The sequence below is a fragment of the Monodelphis domestica genome, chromosome 1 (genome assembly GCF_027887165.1).
Source record: "Monodelphis domestica isolate mMonDom1 chromosome 1, mMonDom1.pri, whole genome shotgun sequence".
Classification (NCBI taxonomy): Eukaryota; Metazoa; Chordata; class Mammalia; order Didelphimorphia; family Didelphidae; genus Monodelphis; species Monodelphis domestica.
In genome coordinates, this window is record NC_077227.1 from 164,692,694 (window position 1) to 164,711,538 (window position 18,845).

Consider the following 18,845-nt stretch of genomic DNA (forward strand, 5'->3'; position numbering starts at 1 on the left):
GTCTTCTATTATTTCATTCTTTTGATTTTGCTTTATTATTTCTTCTTGTCTAAGTAAATTTTTAGCTTCCTCTTGTCTAATTCTAGTTCTTAATAAATCATTTTCTTCCATGAGTTTCTGTACCTCTTTTTCTGTTTGAGTAATCTTTCTCTTAAAGTTTTCTTTATTTTCTTTCATTGCTCTTATTTTTTCTGATTTTTCCTCAACCACTCTCATTTGTTTTTTTAGGTCTTTTAAAGCTCTTCCAAGAGCTGTTTTTGAGATAATGGCTTGGGGCTTTGCAAACAGATAGTCCACCTCACACTGTGGCACTAATCAGGGACTCCACTCTCTGGTAGTGATAATAGCTAATAGAACCCCAGTCTTTCATTAAACTACACTCATAGGTATGTGCTTTTTCATCACTCCTCCTCTCCTACTGCCTTAGTCTGGGATATAACAGGTTTCTTGTCCATATTCTTCAGGGCCCCAATGTCCCTAATTTGTTAGCAATGAGTGTGAGGTCATTCCCTCAGGACCTGGAACCCAGAGACTATATGGTGCCTCACAGATGCTTCCAGAGTGCTCCTGTTGATTACAGTGATATACTTGAATATGAAAGCTCAGAGGCTCCACAAGCAAGATGAGATTGCTAATCCTACCCCAGAGGCTGATTTGTTGATATCACTCTGCTCTGCCCCTGCCCCTAGGGCTTTTGGCTGTTGTAATGAGGCCAGGGAAGTCAGAAACCTTCCTTCCTCCCTGTCCCTGGCTGCTCAGATTCACTCCCAACTCCTGTCTGTTTTTGATTCTTTTAGCATGGATTCTTTTCCCTGCCTATTTTGAGAATTGCTTTTTTCTTTGAAATTTTTTACTTCCTATCCAAATGGCCAGTTCTAGTTTTCAGGGAGATGATTTCTTTAGTGTGTCAACTATAAAAAACATAGAACTATTAAATAGTCAAAATCACTCTTTAATCAAGGGAAAAGGGGTTAGCGCTACTAATACGACAACAGAGCTGCTTTCCAAGACTGCACAGAGTCAAGACACCCTGGTCACCAGCCCCTGGGAGTGCCACCGACTCAGGATGGGCTCCGAGGAACAAAAGAACTTGGGGAACCTATATACCACTCTAGGTGACCTGGGGGCTTTAGGATTAGAGGGACAGTTGATTGACTTTACAATGGTAAGAAAGGAAAATGAGGAGTTCCAGACAGGAATAATAGTGAGGGGCTGGGGCTCTACAATGGACACAAAAGGGAAAGACTTAGCCTAGGGGTGGGTCACCTTGGTCATGGACATTAGCCTAGGGGGAAGAAACCATTGGGACAAAAGGGATGTTCAATATTGGATGGGATTAGCTGTTCCCACCCAGACTACCAGGAAGTTCACTGTCTGATGAAGAGGGACCTTCCCTCAGGGGGAAACCTATCCTGTGACAAGGTCAAAACCTGGGGTTTCTATACTCAAACTAAATAAACTGGGGATCTCTATATTTCCATGTTGACAAGTGACTTTTTGTTTATCTTTTACTAATGATTGACTCTTTTTTCATGCTTCCCTTGTACACTCTCATTTCTTTATCCAACTTTTCCTTCTATTTAATTTTTAGAATTATTTTTTGTTAACTTTTATAATATTTTATTTGATCATTTCCATGCATTATTCATTAAAGACAAAGATCATTTTCTTTTCCTCCCCCCACCCCCCATAGCCGACACGTGATTCCACTGGGTATCACATGTGTTCTTGATTTGAACCCATTGCCATGTTGTTAATACTTGAATTAGAGTGTTCATTTAGAGTCTCTCCTCTGTCATGTCCCCTCAACCGCTGTAGTCAGGCAGTTGCTTTTCCTCGGTGTTTCTACTCCCACAGTTTGTCCTCTGCTTATGAATAGTGTTTTTTCTCCTAGATCCCTGTAGAATGTTCAGGGACGTTAAACCACCACTAATGGAGAAGTCCATTACATTCGATTATACCACAGTCTATTAGTCTCTGTGTACAATGTTCTCCTGGTTTTGCTCCTCCCCCTCTGCATCACTTCCTAGAGGTTGTTCCGGTCTCCATGGAATTCCTCCACTTTATTATTCCTTTTTGCACAATAGTATTCCATCACCAACATATACCACAATTTGCTCAGCCATTCCCCAATTGATGGGCATCCCCTCGTTTTCCAGTTTTTGGCCACCACAAAGAGCGCAGCTATGGATATTCTTGTACAAGTCTTTTTCTCCATTATCTCTTTAGGGTACAGACCCAGCAGTGCTATGGCTGGATCAAAGGGTAGACATTCTTTTATCGCCCTTTGGGTATAATTCCAAATTGCCCTCCAGAATGGTTGGATCAGTTCACAACTCCACCAGCAATGAATTAATGTCCCTACTTTGCCACATCCCCTCCAGCATTCATTACTTTCCTTTGCTATCATGTTAGCCAATCTGCTTGGTGTGAGGTGATACCTCAGAGTTGTTTTGATTTGCATCTCTCTGATTATAAGATATTTAGAACACTTCTTCATGTGCTTATTAATAGTTTTGATTTCTTTATCTTAGAACTGCCTGTTCATGTCCCTTGCCCATTTATCAATTGGAGAATGGCTTGGTTTTTTGTACAATTGATTTAGCTCTTTATAAATTTGAGTAATTAAACCTTTGTCAAAGGTTTCTATGAAGATTTTCCCCCAATTTATTGTTTTCCTTCTGATTTTAGTTACATTGGTTTTGTTTGTACAAAAGCTTTTTAATTTGATGTAGTCAAAATTATTTATTTTACATTTTGTGACTCTTTCTAAGTCTTGCTTGGTTTTAAAGTCTTTCCCCTCCCAAAGGTCTGACATGTATACTATTCTGTGTTTACCCAATTTACTTATGGTTTCCTTCTTTATGTTTAAGTCATTCACCCATTTTGAATTTATCTTGGTGTAGGGTGTGAGGTGTTGATCAATTCCTAATCTCTCCCACACTGTCTTCCAATTTTCCCAGCAGTTTTTATCTAATAGTGGATTTTTGTCCCAAAAGCTGGGATCTTTGGGTTTATCTTATACTGTCTTGCTGAGGTCGCTTGCCCCCAGTCTATTCCACTGATCCTCCTTTCTGTCTCTTAGCCTGTACCAAATTGTTTTGATGACTGCTGCTTTGTAATATAGTTTGAGGTCTGGGACTGCAAGGCCCCCCTCATTTATGTTTTTTTTTCATTATTTCCCTGGATATCCTTGATTTTTTGTTATTCCAAATGAACTTTGTTATGGTTTTTTCTAAATCAGTAAAGAAATTTTTTGGGAGTTCCATGGGTATGGCACTAAATAGATAAATAAGTTTGGGTAGGATGGTCATTTTTATTATATTGGCTTGTCCTACCCATAAGCAGTTAATGTTTTTCCAATTGCTCAAGTCTAGTTTTAGTTGTGTGGAGAGTGTTTTGTAGTTGTGTTCATATAGTTCCTGTCTTGGGAGGTAGATTCCTAGGTTTTTTTATTTTGTCTAAGGTGATTTTGAATGGGATTTCTCTTTCTAGTTTTTGCTGCTCAGCTGTGTTGGAGATATATAGAAATGCTGATGACTTATGTGGGTTTATTTTGTATCCTGCAACTTTGCTAAAGTTGTTGATTATTTCAATTAGCTTTTTGGTTGAATCTCTAGGATTCTTTAAGTAGACCATCATGTCATCTGCAAAGAGAGATAACTTAGTCTCCTCCTTGCCTATTTTGATGCCTTCAATTTCTTTTTCTTCTCTAATTGCTACTGCTAGTGTTTCTAGTACAATGTCAAATAGTAGAGGTGATAATGGGCATCCTTGTTTCACTCCTGATCTTATTGGGAATGCATCTAGTTTATCCCCATTGCAGATGATATTAGCTGATGTTTTAGATATATACTGTTTATTATTTTTAGGAACGACCCTTCTATTCCTATGCTTTCTAGTGTTTTTAATAGGAATGGGTGTTGTATTTTATCAAAGGCTTTTTCTGCTTCTATTGAGATAATCATGTGGTTCTTGTTGGTTTGCTTGTTGATGTGGTCAATTATGTGGATGGTTTTCCTAATATTGAACCACAGTCCAGCAGTCAATGAGGATGGATAGGGAGCCTGGGCTTCCCTGCGTTCTGGAGACTTTTGATGGGATTGAGTTCAGCTTAGTTGGGCTGGGTTTACTCTGAGTTTTAAACTTCCTAGATGGCTAGAGCAAATATGGAGGATCTCCAAAGCTCTGGCCAGGCTGCCAAGTCTATGCTCCTTCTAGGCTGCCATCTTGACCTTACCTCTAGATTTCTGTTTTTTTCAGAAGACCCTGCTCTCTAAGGGGGGAGGTATATGGCCTCCCTGGGCTCTGAGGGCTCCTGATGGGATTAGGTTCACCTGATTTGGGCGGAATGAGCCCTGAAGCAAAAAACCTATTCCTCCACAATCTGTGTTGAATGCCTGGAGACCAGCAGGGGTTGTTTTCAAGTAAGCCCTTCACAGGAACTGAGGTTTTTGTTCTTTCAGAAGCTCTGAGGGCTCCTGATGGGATTAGGTTCAGGTGGTGTGGGCCGAATGATCCCCAAGCCAAAAAAAAGGAAGAAAAAAAAACAACCTCCTCCTCCACAGTCTGTGTTGAATGCCTGGAGACAGGCCCAGGTTACTTTCAAGGCAAGCTCTTCGGAGCAACCTCTTTGCCAGCCCTGAGTTTTCTGTCCTTTCAGTAGTTCTGAGGGCTCCTGATGGGATTGGGTTCAACTGGTGCCCTAAAGCTGGGACCTCCCTTGAGACTCAGATGGAAGGACCCAGCCAGGGGGCTACAGGCTTCCCCCTTCTCCCTATGTTTCCCTGTCGTCTGTGTTGGGCACCCCAGAGACTGGCTCAGGTTGCTTTCAAGGTGAGTTCTCAGAGCCCTGAGGTTCCCACTGCTGCCATGGGCTCAGCACTCTGGTTTGGGGGGGATGGGTCCTGGGACCTTCCTTCTGCCTACCCCTTAGATCCAAGTGATCTAGGGTTCTGGCATTTGGGGTGCGGTACCTTTTGATCCAGGTCCAGGAGGCGGGTTCCCCAGGTCTATCCTGTTGTTCAGATTGAATTTCGGTGTCCTAGAAGCACTCTGTTTGTGATTGGTAAGGAAGAGTTTCCGAGGTCTGAACTTTCGTTGCTTCTATGCCGTCATCTTGACTGGAAGTCCCTTTAGAATTATTTTTGAGTGGAACCAGGAGCTCTTTTTTGCCTAACACCATTTCATAGTTTCCTTTGAGGATTCATGTGTAGCTGTTTTGACATTATTGTCCTCTTCTAGTTTGTATTTTGATCTTCATTTTCACTAAAGTAACTTTCTAGGGTCTTTTGCTCATTTTTGTAGCTTATTTCATAAATTTGCCTATATGTTAAAATTTGGCTCTATTCTTGGGGGTGCTGTGAGTACTCTCCTAACCCTTTGTTGGTACTCTGTTTCTAGGGGATGGCATAATTGTTTTTCATTTACACAGTGTCCCCTTGGATCCTGTAACTTGTTCTTTGAAGGGGAAGTCTTATGGCTTGTGGTGAGTCTTGCAGCTGCTTTTGCCCAAATTATCCCTGTGTTAGATTGATCTGGATTCCACTCCCCACTGCCACTGGCCTCCCTGGATGCTACCTGCATTGGGTTGCTCTCCCCTCTCACCCTCCTAAGACAGAACTTTTTTTTTTTTCACTATCCCTCCATGTTATCTTGTCATGGAATACTGTTTCACCCTGTTTTTTTGTGGCTTTTGTCAGTCCATGATTTTAAGGCTTTTTTTTTAACTTTTATTTTGGAGGTGAGTTTGTACAAGCTTAAAGAGTGCCTTCCTTACTCCATTATCATGGTTCCCAGAAGTGTGTTATGGGTAAAATTAGAATTGTTGACTGAATATATTATATTAGTGATTGCCAGGGATTTAAATTCAATTCCAATAAAATACTCAAGTAAGTTTGGGATTTTTATGGTGGTTTAATTACAATAGAATGAAGAAATTAAGAAGAAGAGAGAGAGAGAAGAAGGGAATTGGACTGGTCTGGCCCAGTCTGAGCCAAGCAGGAGTTCATAGGCCTTGGCCAAGGGGCCTCTCCAGAAAGCCAAGGGAAAGGGGAGTCAGTCTTATCACTCATCATGTGACCATCTAAAAGGAAGCAGTCGGAGGAGCTCCTCCAGGCTTGAGTTCCAAGGCCAAGTCAGCTAAAGCTCCCAACGCCACCCAGAGCCCAACTTCGCTGAGAGAGAGAGAGAGAGAGAGAGAGAGAGAGAGAGAGAGAGAGAGAGAGAGAGAGAGAGAGAAAGAGAGTTAACCCCAGCCTGCACTTTGCCTAGAAATGGATCACCTAGGAGAAGGAGCGAGCAAAAGAGATAGCAGTGCCATCAGGCAGAGGGAGAGAGGGAAAGACAAGAGCTTCTCTCTACTAAACCACCTCCTCCCCCTATCTGCAATATGAGGGAGAAACAAAATAGTGTTCTCATTTCCCGTGGAATCTTCAGCTAAGGAGGGTGCGGGTTGGGGGGGGGGGAGTTAAGGGGGGGGGAGTTAAGAGAGGGAGAGGGAGAGAGAGAGAGAGAGAGAGAGAGAGAGAGAGAGAGAGAGAGAGAGAGAGAGAGAGAGAGAGAGGAAGTGACGCGAAATACATAGACAGTTCTTTACATCACTTCCTGTGTCTCACATGTACCAATGGTAGCTTAAGCTTGGCTTAGGACAGCAAGGGGGTCTGTCAGTTGTTTCTGATTTGTCACTTGCTTGCACATGTTGGTCATAGCCCATCCTCCTCACAGTTAATTCTTAAGTGGGCATGTATACATTCCTGGTTGCTAGAATTCTAAAGACTAAGCAGGGTGGAGTAAAACTAAAATTCACAAGTGGAAGTCCTACAACTTCTTTCTAAGTAGAATTCTAAAAATTTCCCTTATAATGATAATGTTCTCAGAGATTGCATGTACCATCTTTCCATAAACAGTTTAACCTTGAGTCCCTTATGATTTCTCTTTCATGCATACCTTTTTTTCTTCTCTTAGATCTTATATTTTAAAGTCAGGTTTTCCATTACATTCTGATCTTTTTCAATTTCATTAAAACTTCATGAATGCTTTCAACTTCATTAAATATATATGATTTTTACCTGTGAAGGATTATACTTAATTTTACTGAGTTGATTATTCTTGGTATAATCTCAGTTCTTGTTTTCCAGAATGTCATATTCTAAGTTTTCTTCTCCTTTAATGAAGTTGCTATATCTTATAAGATCATGACTGTGACTCCATGTTATATAAACAGTTTCTTTCTGACTACTTAAAGATTTTTCTCTTCCACTTAGAAGCTCTGAGACTCATTGTCATTTTCTTTAATGAAGTGTGATTTCCTCTTTGATTCAACAGTTTTGAAGAATTATATTATTTAGTTTCCAATTAATTTAAAATTTTCCTTTCAATGAACCCTTGTTAATTAGAATTTTTATCATATTATGATCTGCAAAAGTGGCATCTATTATTTCTGTTTTCTGCATTTGTTTGCAATGTTTTTATGCCCTAGTAAATGGTTAATCTTTGTATATGTATCATGTACTGCTGAGAAGAAGGTATATTCCTTTTTATCCCTGTTCATTTTTCTCCAGATATTTATTAACTCTAATTTTTCTAGCGTTTCATTTACTTCCGTTACTTCTTTCTTTTTTGTTTTTTGGTTCTATTTATCTAGTTCTGAAAGAGGAAGGTTGAGATCCCCAACTGGTATGGTGTTGCTATCTGTTTCCTCTTTGAATTGCTTTAATTTTTCCTTTGGAAATCTAGATGCTATACTATTTGGTACATGAATGTTGAGCAATGATATTACTTCATTGTTTCTAGTACCCTTCAGCAAAATGTAATTTTTTTTCCTTATCCCTTTTAATTAGATCAATTTCTATTTTGGCTTTGTCTGGTATCATGATTGCTACTATTGCTTTTTTTCCTTTAGCTGATGCATGATAAATTCTGCTCCATTGGCAACTGGTCAAAAAGGGAAAACCTTATGATATAGGCTTTTAAAGAATTATTATCCCCATTTAATGGATTTCAAATTAAATGACAACAATCAGGATTAGAAAAGAGAATTTTTAAAAAGTCTCTTGGGTCAGAAGTCATTTTCTTCTTTATATGCCAGGTTGCTTTTATATATAGAAAGTCATCAATATAGCAATTATATATAGAAAGCATATTTGATCAGTGAATAGATGAATGATTTGACCTGGTTGGTTATTGTCTTTTGTGACAAAAGTGACATTATCATGTTGGAGTCAATGCAAGGTGTATCTGACTATAACTGATCAGACCAAAATGAAATCTGTAAGCTCTACTACAGGTCAAGTAAAAATAGCCAGTCTGAACATTTGGGCTAGAGATGTTTCTAAATTTGTGCATCTCATATTTCTTTCGAGTTAGTGCAATTTTGCTTTACTCATCAAGCACAGTGCCTCCTTTGATGTGAACATGGCTTACACGACAGTTCTGTGCCATTGTCTCCTATATCTCTCAGTTGATACCAAAGTTCTTCAGGGTGAGACCCTGAGAATGCTCTTCTATAGCTTCTTCTGACTTCCATGTGAGCACTTGCCTTGAGTGAGTTCTCTGTAAAACAGGCTTTTAGGCAAATGTGTTTAGCATTCAAACAATGTGGCCAGCCCAATGGGTTTGTACTCTCTGCAATAAAGACTGAATGCTTGCCAATTCAGCTCAAGAAAGAACTTCAGTGTCTGTTTCTGTGTCTTACCAAAAGATCTTCAGAATCTTCCTGAGACAATTCAAGTGGAAACAATTCAATTTCCTGGTGTGGCACTAATATACTGTCCAAGTTTCACAGGTATATAATAGTTAAGTCAGATAGCCTAATACATCTCTCCTACACTTTCCCTTGGAACCTCCCAAATACTGAGCTAAGTCTGACAATCATGTATCAACTCATCATTTATGTGGATATCCCTGGAAAGTATATTGTGAAGGGAGTACATAAGGTATTCAGGGAAGGCTGGTGTGAAGGCTTCTTGAACTCTTTTTTTTTTCTTGAGCCTGCTTTCCTCCTTTGGTGGTTTCCCCCAGATCTCTTTGGCTCCAAGAAGCTATAACATGCACAGAGTCCACATTGAACTAAATTGTTTCAGTAGGCAGGCTTAACCAGGTTGAGAATCACCAACGGGGCTTCAAACCTGGCAGTGACTTAAGAGGGTGTCCACCCCAGACAAATGTAAAGATTTTCCCCAACAACTTTGTACATCTCTGATTCTTTTAAATCCAATTTATGTGCTGAGTCAAAAGTAAGGTACCCATTACTGTACCTTTTTATGGATTGACCTAGTGACTTGTGAAAAACATCTCTAATTTGTACTTTCTAAGAATAGGGAGCATGGAGATGCAATAGCCAGATGCTTATACAAACTCCGTGTACAGGTGCCCAGTTTCCTAAGAGCTTGTTTGGCCACCTGTGGCAGTTACGTAACCTTGTTCTAATCTCTTTTCATCCCTCTCACAGCCCATGCTGTGTAATGCTGGGAAAATTGTTTGGAGCAAAAGCTACCAGGGAGAGAATTCCACTGCAAAATGCAAGATACTTAATAGCCGAAGAAACAGCTTGAAATGTTAGGTTACCAATCCCTTCCAAGAAAGATCATCATAAAACTCAAAATGCTACAGATCTGATGGTCCCAGTCATTATAATGAAGGAAGTTAGGAGAAGGGGCATGAAAAGAAGGAAAGGTGCTGAGGTTTGGGGGGCACAAATTGAATGGGCTTCAAACTTCACCAGCTGAAATATGTACATGAAGTCAAAAGTGAGATGGGGGGTTCAATTCTCTCTCTTCCAAGAACTATAAATACTAGTTCTAGAAGTTTTACAATAAAGCTGCTTGTTTAGACATTGCCAAAGCTGAAGGCTTTACAGCTGAGGGCCCTTGAGATAATATGCTATAGCTTGCTCTAAAAATATCTAGAGAGTCCTTGAGATAATTCCTTATTTTCTGTTCTTTAACATTTCACATGCTGGTTTTTAAGCCTAAATAAACACCTAGAGTATTTCTAAACCCTTACCTTCTGTCTTAGTATCAATTCTAAGACAGAGGAGTGGCAAGGACTAGGCAACTGGGGTTAAGGGTTTATACATGGTTTATAAAATTAAGAAGTGTTAGACCATATTTGAACTTAGGTCCCAACAAATCCCAGTTAAAGTAGTGTAATGGCAGTCTCTTCCTCTAGGAAAGAGACAAATGCTAAAGAAAAGTCAAGGGAATTGAGAGTGAAAGAAGTCATTGATAAGCTTTAAAACATGCCTGATAATCCTTTAGAAAATACCAAGAATAAAGGGTTGAGGTTGGAAACTGAGTTGTAAGGTGCTTTGGAGAGAATGGTTGATGAGAAAGAGGAGGCTGAGTACTTTTGGGTTTCTCTAGGAGTCTGGAAGTCAGGGACAAGAAAGAAATAGGACAATAGAATGAGAGAATGAAAACCAAGTAAATGTTTTTTGTTTGCTTGTTTTGTTTGTTTGTTTTTCAATTTTTGATTTTTTAAAATTTTTATTTAGTCAATTTAGAACATTTTTCCTTGGTTACAAGAATCATATTCTATCCCTCCCTTCTTTCCTCCAATCCCTTCCAATAGCTGATGCACAATTTCACTGAGTATTACATGTGTCCTTGATCAGCACCTATTTCCATGTTGTTGATGTTTGAATTAGGATGATCATTTAGAGTCTACATCCCCAATCATATCTCCCTCAACCCATGTAGTCAAGCAGTTGTTTTTCTTTTGTGTTTTTACTCGCACAGTTTTATCTCTGAATGTGGATAGTGTTCTTTCTCATAAATCCCTCCAAGTTGTTCAAGATCACTGCATTGCCCAAGTAAATGTTTTTAAAAATTAAATTAAAAAAAATCAAGAATGAGAGAGACCAGACTTCCGGTCAAGATGGCGGCTTAGAGAAAGCTAAAGTTCAGATCTCCGGAAACCCTTCCCTACCTAACTCAAACTATATGCTCCTAGGGCACCGAAATTCAAAACGATCAACAGCATAGACCCCGGGAATCCTCCTCCTGGACCTGGATCAAAAGGTTAGCCTCCCCCAAAGCCAGAACCCTAGATCACTCAGACCTAAGGGGTAGGCAGAAGGAAGGTCCCAGGACCCATCCCCCCCAACCCAGAGCACCGAGTCCAAGGCAGCAGAGGGAACCTCAGAGCCTCAGGGCCGACTATTCTAAAGGCCACTTCCTGAAAACAACCTGACTCAGACGAGGGGGCACCCAACACAGACAGCAGGGAAACAGAGAGAGATGGGGGGGAGCTTGTAACCCCCTGGCTGGATCCTTCCATCTGAGTCTCAGGGAAGGTCCCTGCCTCAAGGCATACTCAGTTCAACCCAGGGAAAGCTAATCCTATCAGGAGCACTCTGAGCTCCAGGAAGCCACAGCCCCTTCCCCCTCAGAGTGCTGGCTCTCCTGGCCAGCTAAGGCACAGAAACAAACACCCCGAGGAAAGGGCCGAGCCAGGCTCAGAGCATGGAAGTAAGGCAATGGAGAAGAATCTGGAGGGAACCAAGGAGGGCAGTAAGAGGGAAACACCAGCAATTCCTGGCTTCCCTGGGAAGACAGAACAACAACTGCATAGAACGGACAATCTACCTAGGGCTAAAACCTCTGAACACCAGACAGAGATAAGAAAAGCTAGTCCTCCCCACTCAGATAAAGATGGCAAACTCCACAGAAGCACAAAAGCCCCAAAATTCCAAGAAAAACAAGAAGAAGGGGGTGACTTTGGACACATTTTATGAAGCAAAAATATAAAATACAGAGGATATAGAAGAGGAAACACAAGCAAATGCTCCAAAACTTTCCAAAGGAAATGGAAACTCTCCACAAACCTATGAAGAATTTGAATCAGAAAGGATCAAAAAGATGGAAGCCCTCTGGGATGAAAAGTGGGAAATAATGCAAAAGAAATTCACGCATCTACAAAACCAGTTTGACCAAAGTGAAAAGGAAAACCAGGCTTTAAAAGTCAGAATCAGGCAACTCGAAGACAACAAGCAAGAATTAATAAAGCAAACGCAAAAGACCAAGAAATTAGAAGAGAACATAAAATATCTCACTGACAAGGTGACAGACTTGGAAACTAGAGGAAGAAGAGATAATTTAAGAATAATTGGACTTCCAGAAAAGCCAGAAATAAACACCAAACTTGACATCGTAATACAAGATATAATCAAAGAAAATTGCCCAGAGATTCTAGAACAAGGGGGCAATACAGCCACTGACAGAGCTCACAGAACACCCTCTACACTAAATCCCCAAACGACAACTACCAGGAATGTAATTGCCAAATTCCAAAGCTTTCAAACAAAAGAAAAAATCCTACAAGAAGCCAGAAAAAGACAAGTTAGATATAAAGGAATGCTAATCAGGGTCACACAAGACCTTGCAAGTTCCACTCTGAATGATCATAAGGCATGGAACATGATTTTCAAAACAAGAGAGCTGGGTCTCCAACCAAGAATCAGCTATCCAGCAAAACTGACTATATACTTCCAAGGGAAAGTATGGGCATTCAACAAAATAGAAGATTTCCAAGTTTTTGCAAAGAAAAGACCAGAGCTCTGTGGAAAGTTCAATATCGAAAAACAAAGAGCATGGAATACCTGAAAAGGTAAATATGAAGGAAAGGGAAAAGGAGAAAAATGTTATCTTTTTCTTTTACTCAAACTCTCTTCTATAAGGACTACATTTATATCAATCTGTGTATACTAACATGTGGCGAAAATGTAATGTGTAAATAGGGGGGAAAAAAAGACCAAATAGAATAATCCTTCTCACACAAAGAATCACATGGGAAGGGGAGGGGAAGAAAACTCCTATAAGAAGGAGAGGAAGAGAGTTTTTACTTAAACCTTACTCTCAGGGAAATCAACTCTGAGAGGGAAGAATATCCAGATGCATTGGGATCTTGAATTCTATCTTACCCAACAAGGGAAGGGAAAAGAGAAAACCAAGGTGAATAGGGGGCAGGAAACACAAAAAAGGGAGGGACTAGAAAGGGAAACATATCAAGGGAGGGGACAAGGGGGACTGATTTAAAGTAAATCACTGGACTAAAAGGTAGAGCTGAAGAAGAAAGGTTAGAATTAGGAAAGGATATCAAAATGCCAGGGAGTCCGCAAGTGACAGTCATAACTTTGAACATGAATGGGATGAACTCACCCATAAAACATAGACGAATAGCAGAATGGATTAGAATCCAAAACCCTACCATATGTTGTCTTCAGGAAACACACATGAGGCGGGGAGACACCTACAAGGTCATAATTAAAGGATGGAGTAAGACCTTCTGGGCCTCAACTGACAGAAAGAAGGCAGGAGTGGCAATCATGATATCTGATAAAGCCAAAGCAAAAATAGACCTGATCAAAAGGGATAGATAAGCTAATTATATTTTGTTAAAAGGGACTTTGGATGATGAGGAAATATCACTAATCAACATGTATGCACCAAATAATATAGCACCCAAATTTCTAATGGAGAAACTAGGAGAATTGAAGAGAGAAATAGACAGTAAAACCATATTAGTGGGAGACTTGAACCAACCATTATCAAATTTGGATAAATCAAATAAAAAATAAATAAGAAAGAGGTAAAAGAAGTGAATGAAATCTTAGAAAAATGAGAATTAATAGACATATGGAGAAAATTAAATAGGGATAAAAAGGAATATACCTTCTTCTCAGCACCACATGGCACATTCACAAAGATTGACCATACATTAGGTCACAGAAATATGGCACACAAATGCAGAAAAGCAGAAATAATAAATGCAGCCTATTCAGATCACAAGGCAATAAAAATAATGATCAGTAATGGTACATGGAAAACCAAATCAAAAACTATTTGGAAATTAAATAATATGATACTCTAAAATCTTTTAGTTAGAGAAGAAATCATAGAAACAATTAATAATTTCACCGAGGAAAATGACAATGGCGAGACATCCTTTCAAACATTTTGGGATGCAGCCAAAGCAGTAATCAGAGGTAAATTCATATCTCTGATTGCCTATATTAACAAACTAGGGAGAGCAGAGATCAATCAATTGGAAATGCAAATAAAAAACTCTAAAGCGATCAAATTAAAAAACCCCAGCAGAAAACCAAACTAGAAATCCTAGAAATTAAGGGAGAAATTAATAAAATCGAAAGTGATAGAACTATTGATTTAATAAATAAGACAAGAAGCTGGTACTTTGAAAAAACAAGCAAAATAGAAAAAGTACTGGTCAATCTAATTAAAAAAAGGAAGGAAGAAAAGCAAATTAACAGCATCAAAGATGAAAAGGGGGACATCACCTATGATGAAGAGGAAATTAAGGCAATCATTAAAAATTACTTTGCCCAATTATATGGCAATAAATACACCAATTTAGGTGATATGGATGAATATATACAAAAATACAAACTGCCTAGACTAATAGAAGAAGAAATAGAATTCTTAAATAATCCCATATCAGAAAATGAAATCCAACAGGCCATCAAAGAACTTCCTAAGAAAAAATCCCCAGGGCCTGATGGATTCACCAGTGAATTCTATCAAACATTCAGAGAACAGTTAATCCCAATACTATACAAACTATTTGACATAATAAGCAAAGTCGGAGTTCTACCAAACTCCTTTTATGACACAAACATGGTACTGATTCCAAAACCAGGCAGGTCAAAAACAGAGAAAGAAAACTATAGGCCAATCTCCCTAATGAATATAGATGCAAAAATCTTAAATAGGATACTAGCAAAAAGACTCCAGCAAGTGATCAGAAGGGTCATCCACCATGATCAAGTAGGATTTATACCAGGGATGCACGGCTGGTTCAGTATAACGAAAACCATCCATATAATTGACCACATCAACAAGCAAACCAACAGGAACCACATGATTATCTCAATAGAAGCAGAAAAAGCCTTTGATAAAATACAACACCCATTCCTATTAAAAACACTAGAAAGCATAGGAATAGAAGGGTCGTTCCTAAAAATAATAAACAGTATATATCTAAAACCATCAGCTAATATCATCTGCAATGGGGATAAACTAGATGCATTCCCAATAAGATCAGGAGTGAAACAAGGATGCCCATTATCACCTCTACTATTTGACATTGTACTAGAAACACTAGCAGTAGCAATTAGAGAAGAAGAAGAAATTGAAGGCATCAAAATAGGCAAGGAGGAGACCAAGTTATCACTCTTTGCAGATGACATGATGGTCTACTTAAAGAATCCTAGAGATTCAACCAAAAGGCTAATTGAAATAATCAACAACTTTAGCAAAGTTGCAGGATACAAAATAAACCCACATAAGTCATCAGCATTTCTATATATCTCCAACACAGCTGAGCAGCAAAAACTAGAAAGAGAAATCCCATTCAAAATCACCTTAGACAAAATAAAATACCTAGGAATCTACCTCCCAAGACAAACACAGGAACTATATGAACACAACTACAAAACACTCTCCACACAACTAAAACTAGACTTGAGCAATTGGAAAAACATTAACTGCTTATGGGTAGGACAAGCCAATATAATAAAAATGACCATCCTACCCAAACTTATTTATCTATTTAGTGCCATACCCATGGAACTCCCAAAAAATTTCTTTACTGATTTAGAAAAAAACCATAACAAAGTTCATTTGGAATAACAAAAAATCAAGGATATCCAGGGAAATAATGAAAAAAAAAAACAAATGATGGGTACCTTGCAGTCCCAGACCTTAAACTATATTACAAAGCAGCAGTCATCAAAACAATTTGGTACTGGCTAAGAGGCAGAAAGGAGGATCAGTGGAATAGACTGGGGGCAAGCGACCTCAGCAAGACAGTATAAGATAAACCCAAAGATCCCAGCTTTTGGGACAAAAATCCACTATTCGATAAAAACTGCTGGGGACAGTGTGGGAGAGATTAGGAATTGATCAACACCTCACACCCTACACCAAGATAAATTCAAAATGGGTGAATGACTTAAACATAAAGAAGGAAACCATAAGTAAATTGGGTAAACACAGAATCATATACATGTCAGACCTTTGGGAGGGGAAAGACTTTAAAACCAAGCAAGACATAGAAAGAATCACAAAATGTAAAATAAATAATTTTGACTACATCAAATTAAAAAGCTTTTGTACAAACAAAACCAATGTAACTAAAATCAGAAGGAAAGCAACAAATTGGGAAAAAATCTTCATAGAAACCTTTGACAAAGGTTTAATTATTCAAATTTATAAAGAGCTAAATCAATTGTACAAAAAACCAAGCCATTCTCCAATTGATAAGGTACATGAACAGGCAGTTCTGAGATAAAGAAATCAAAACTATTAAGCACATGAAGAAGTGTTCTAAATCTCTTATAATCAGAGAGCTATAAATCAAAACAACTCTGAGGTATCACCTCACACCTAGCAGATTGGCTAACATGATAGCAAAGGAAAGTAATGAATGCTGGAGGGGATGTGGCAAAGTAGGGACATTAATTCATTGCTGGTGGAGTTGTGAACTGATCCAACCATTCTGGAGGGCAATTTGGAACTATGCCCAAAGGGCGATAAAAGAATGTCTACACTTTGATCCAGCCATAGCACTGCTGGGTTTGTACCCCAAAGAGATAATGGAGAAAAAGACTTGTACAAGAATATTCATAGCTGTGCTCTTTGTGGTGGCCAAAAACTGGAAAACGAGGGGATGCCCATCAATTGGGGAATGGCTGAGCAAATTGTGGTATATGTTGGTGATCGAATACTATTGTGCAAAAAGGAATAATAAAGTGGCGGAATTCCATGGAGCCTGGAACGAACTCCAGGAAGTGATGCACAGGGGGAGGAGCAAAACCAGGAGAACATTGTACACAGAGACTAATACACTGTGGTATAATCGAACGTAATGGACTTCTCCTTTAGTGGCGGTGTTATGTCCGTGAACAATTTGCAGGGATCTAGGAGAAAAAACACTATTCATAAGCAGAGGATAAACTGTGGGAGTAGAAACACCGAGGAACAGCAACTGCCTGACTACAGTGGTTGAGGGGACATGACAGAGGAGAGACTCTAAATGAACACTCTAATGCAAATATCAACAACATGGCAATGGGTTCGAATCAAGAACACATGTAATACCCAGTGGAATCAGGTGTCTGCTATAGGGGTGGGGGGTAGTAAAAGAAAATGATCTTTGTCTTTAATGCTTGGAAATGATCAAATAAAATATTATAAAATAAAAAAAAAAGAATGAGAGAGACCAGAGCTTTTTTGTAGACAGCAAAGAAGGCGGCAATAGGGAGATAGGGATGAGATTTAAATATTGGTGAAACAAACTTTTTGTAGGCAATAGAAGTGTATAATGGAATCAAGTTTGCAAGTACAGGGATTTAGACTTTATAAAGAGGAGGGCAATTCTATACTATAGGACTGGAATAAAGGAGAATAGTTGGGGGTAAATATAAAGAGAGCTTTTGAAAAGTTTTGTAGGGCAGAAAGGAGTTCCTGAGAGGTATCTGATTTTCTTAGTAAAATCAGAAGGGGAGTTAATGTGTTCAGTGAGACAGGGGTGGGAATGCCACAGGAAAGTAGAGGAGAGATTTGCAGGAGCTTGTGATAGTGACTATGAGATTGATAAGAGGAAGCCAGATAAAAATCAGTGTAAAACAAAAGTATTGCCAAACAACAGTAAAGCTGCAATTGAGATTAGAGAACATGAATCACGTTTAGGGATTGGGTTCTACTGGCTGGTGTTGTCATGGACCCTATTAGAGTGGTTGTATGATTTCTTTCAGTACTATTTAGCACTATTCATAGTATTGATCAATCAATAAGTATTTTTCAAGAGCCTGTTATTTGCTAAGCAATGTGGACAGATAGGAAATAAAATATACCTATGAGTATCCTATGTGCAAAACCCACACCAGGGCCCCCACCTATATGTGGGTCTTCAAGCTAAGAGCAAAGAGAAGATGATTAAATGGGTGCTAGCTGAAGTGGCCTCGATTTTGTCATTGTAAAAGGGGAGACTCATCCTAAGAGTCCTGGGAGGATGGCATCATATAGTGTTCATTTTGTTCTTACTCAGGACTTTTCCTCATCATATGAATGATTATTAGCTGGTTTACCTGAAGATATATATTATAGTACAAAATACAAGTCCAAAAAATTGAAACAATTCTTATCATAGTGGATTTGTCGCTTAATGGAGGATTCAATAAAGTCTACATGCCTAAGATATTTGTTGCTTATAATAGGAGTTTAAGGGAAGATATTTACAAACTTGAGATTTAATGGCAGTTACTGCAGAGCTGGTTTATAAAAGGTGGAACCATGATGAGAAGTGATGAAAATTACAAATAGCTGGTCAAGCAGCTAATTGCTTGATTATTTCTTTCTTTCCCAATTAATTTTTGCTGTCATTGTTCCTTTCTTGGGTATATTTGCATGGTGCACAATTAGTTAGATATGAGCTAATTTTAGAAGTTCTCACTTTTTTGATTGAATAGAGGCATAGTGAGCCAGACAGATGATTTACTGTTGAATTAGACATGAAATTGAATTGAACTTGGAAAAAGTGTAGTTACCTAGATGACAAGCCATACAAAATAAGAATAACCTGTTTGCTCCCACGATTTCTGATTTCTTTTGGATTTTCTCCTTCTATTACTTATTACATTGACCTAGTCAATTCATATATTTTTTGGGTTACTTCATTTGGGTTACTTCATTCATTATGTACTTCATACATAAGTCTTAATATTTTTGGTGGTCTTCATATTTTTAATTTCTTATAGCACAATAATATTCCATTACATTTGTTTACCACATTTAATTCAACCATTTCTCAATCTTTGGACATAT

The 18,845-nt window shown here is 38.8% G+C and overlaps 1 protein-coding gene across 1 annotated transcript in view; it reads left to right on the forward strand.

The window, feature by feature from the left end:
* THSD4 (thrombospondin type 1 domain containing 4) overlaps positions 1-18,845 on the forward strand; it is a 995,684-nt gene that overhangs the window by 466,332 nt on the left and 510,507 nt on the right. The window lies entirely within an intron of this gene.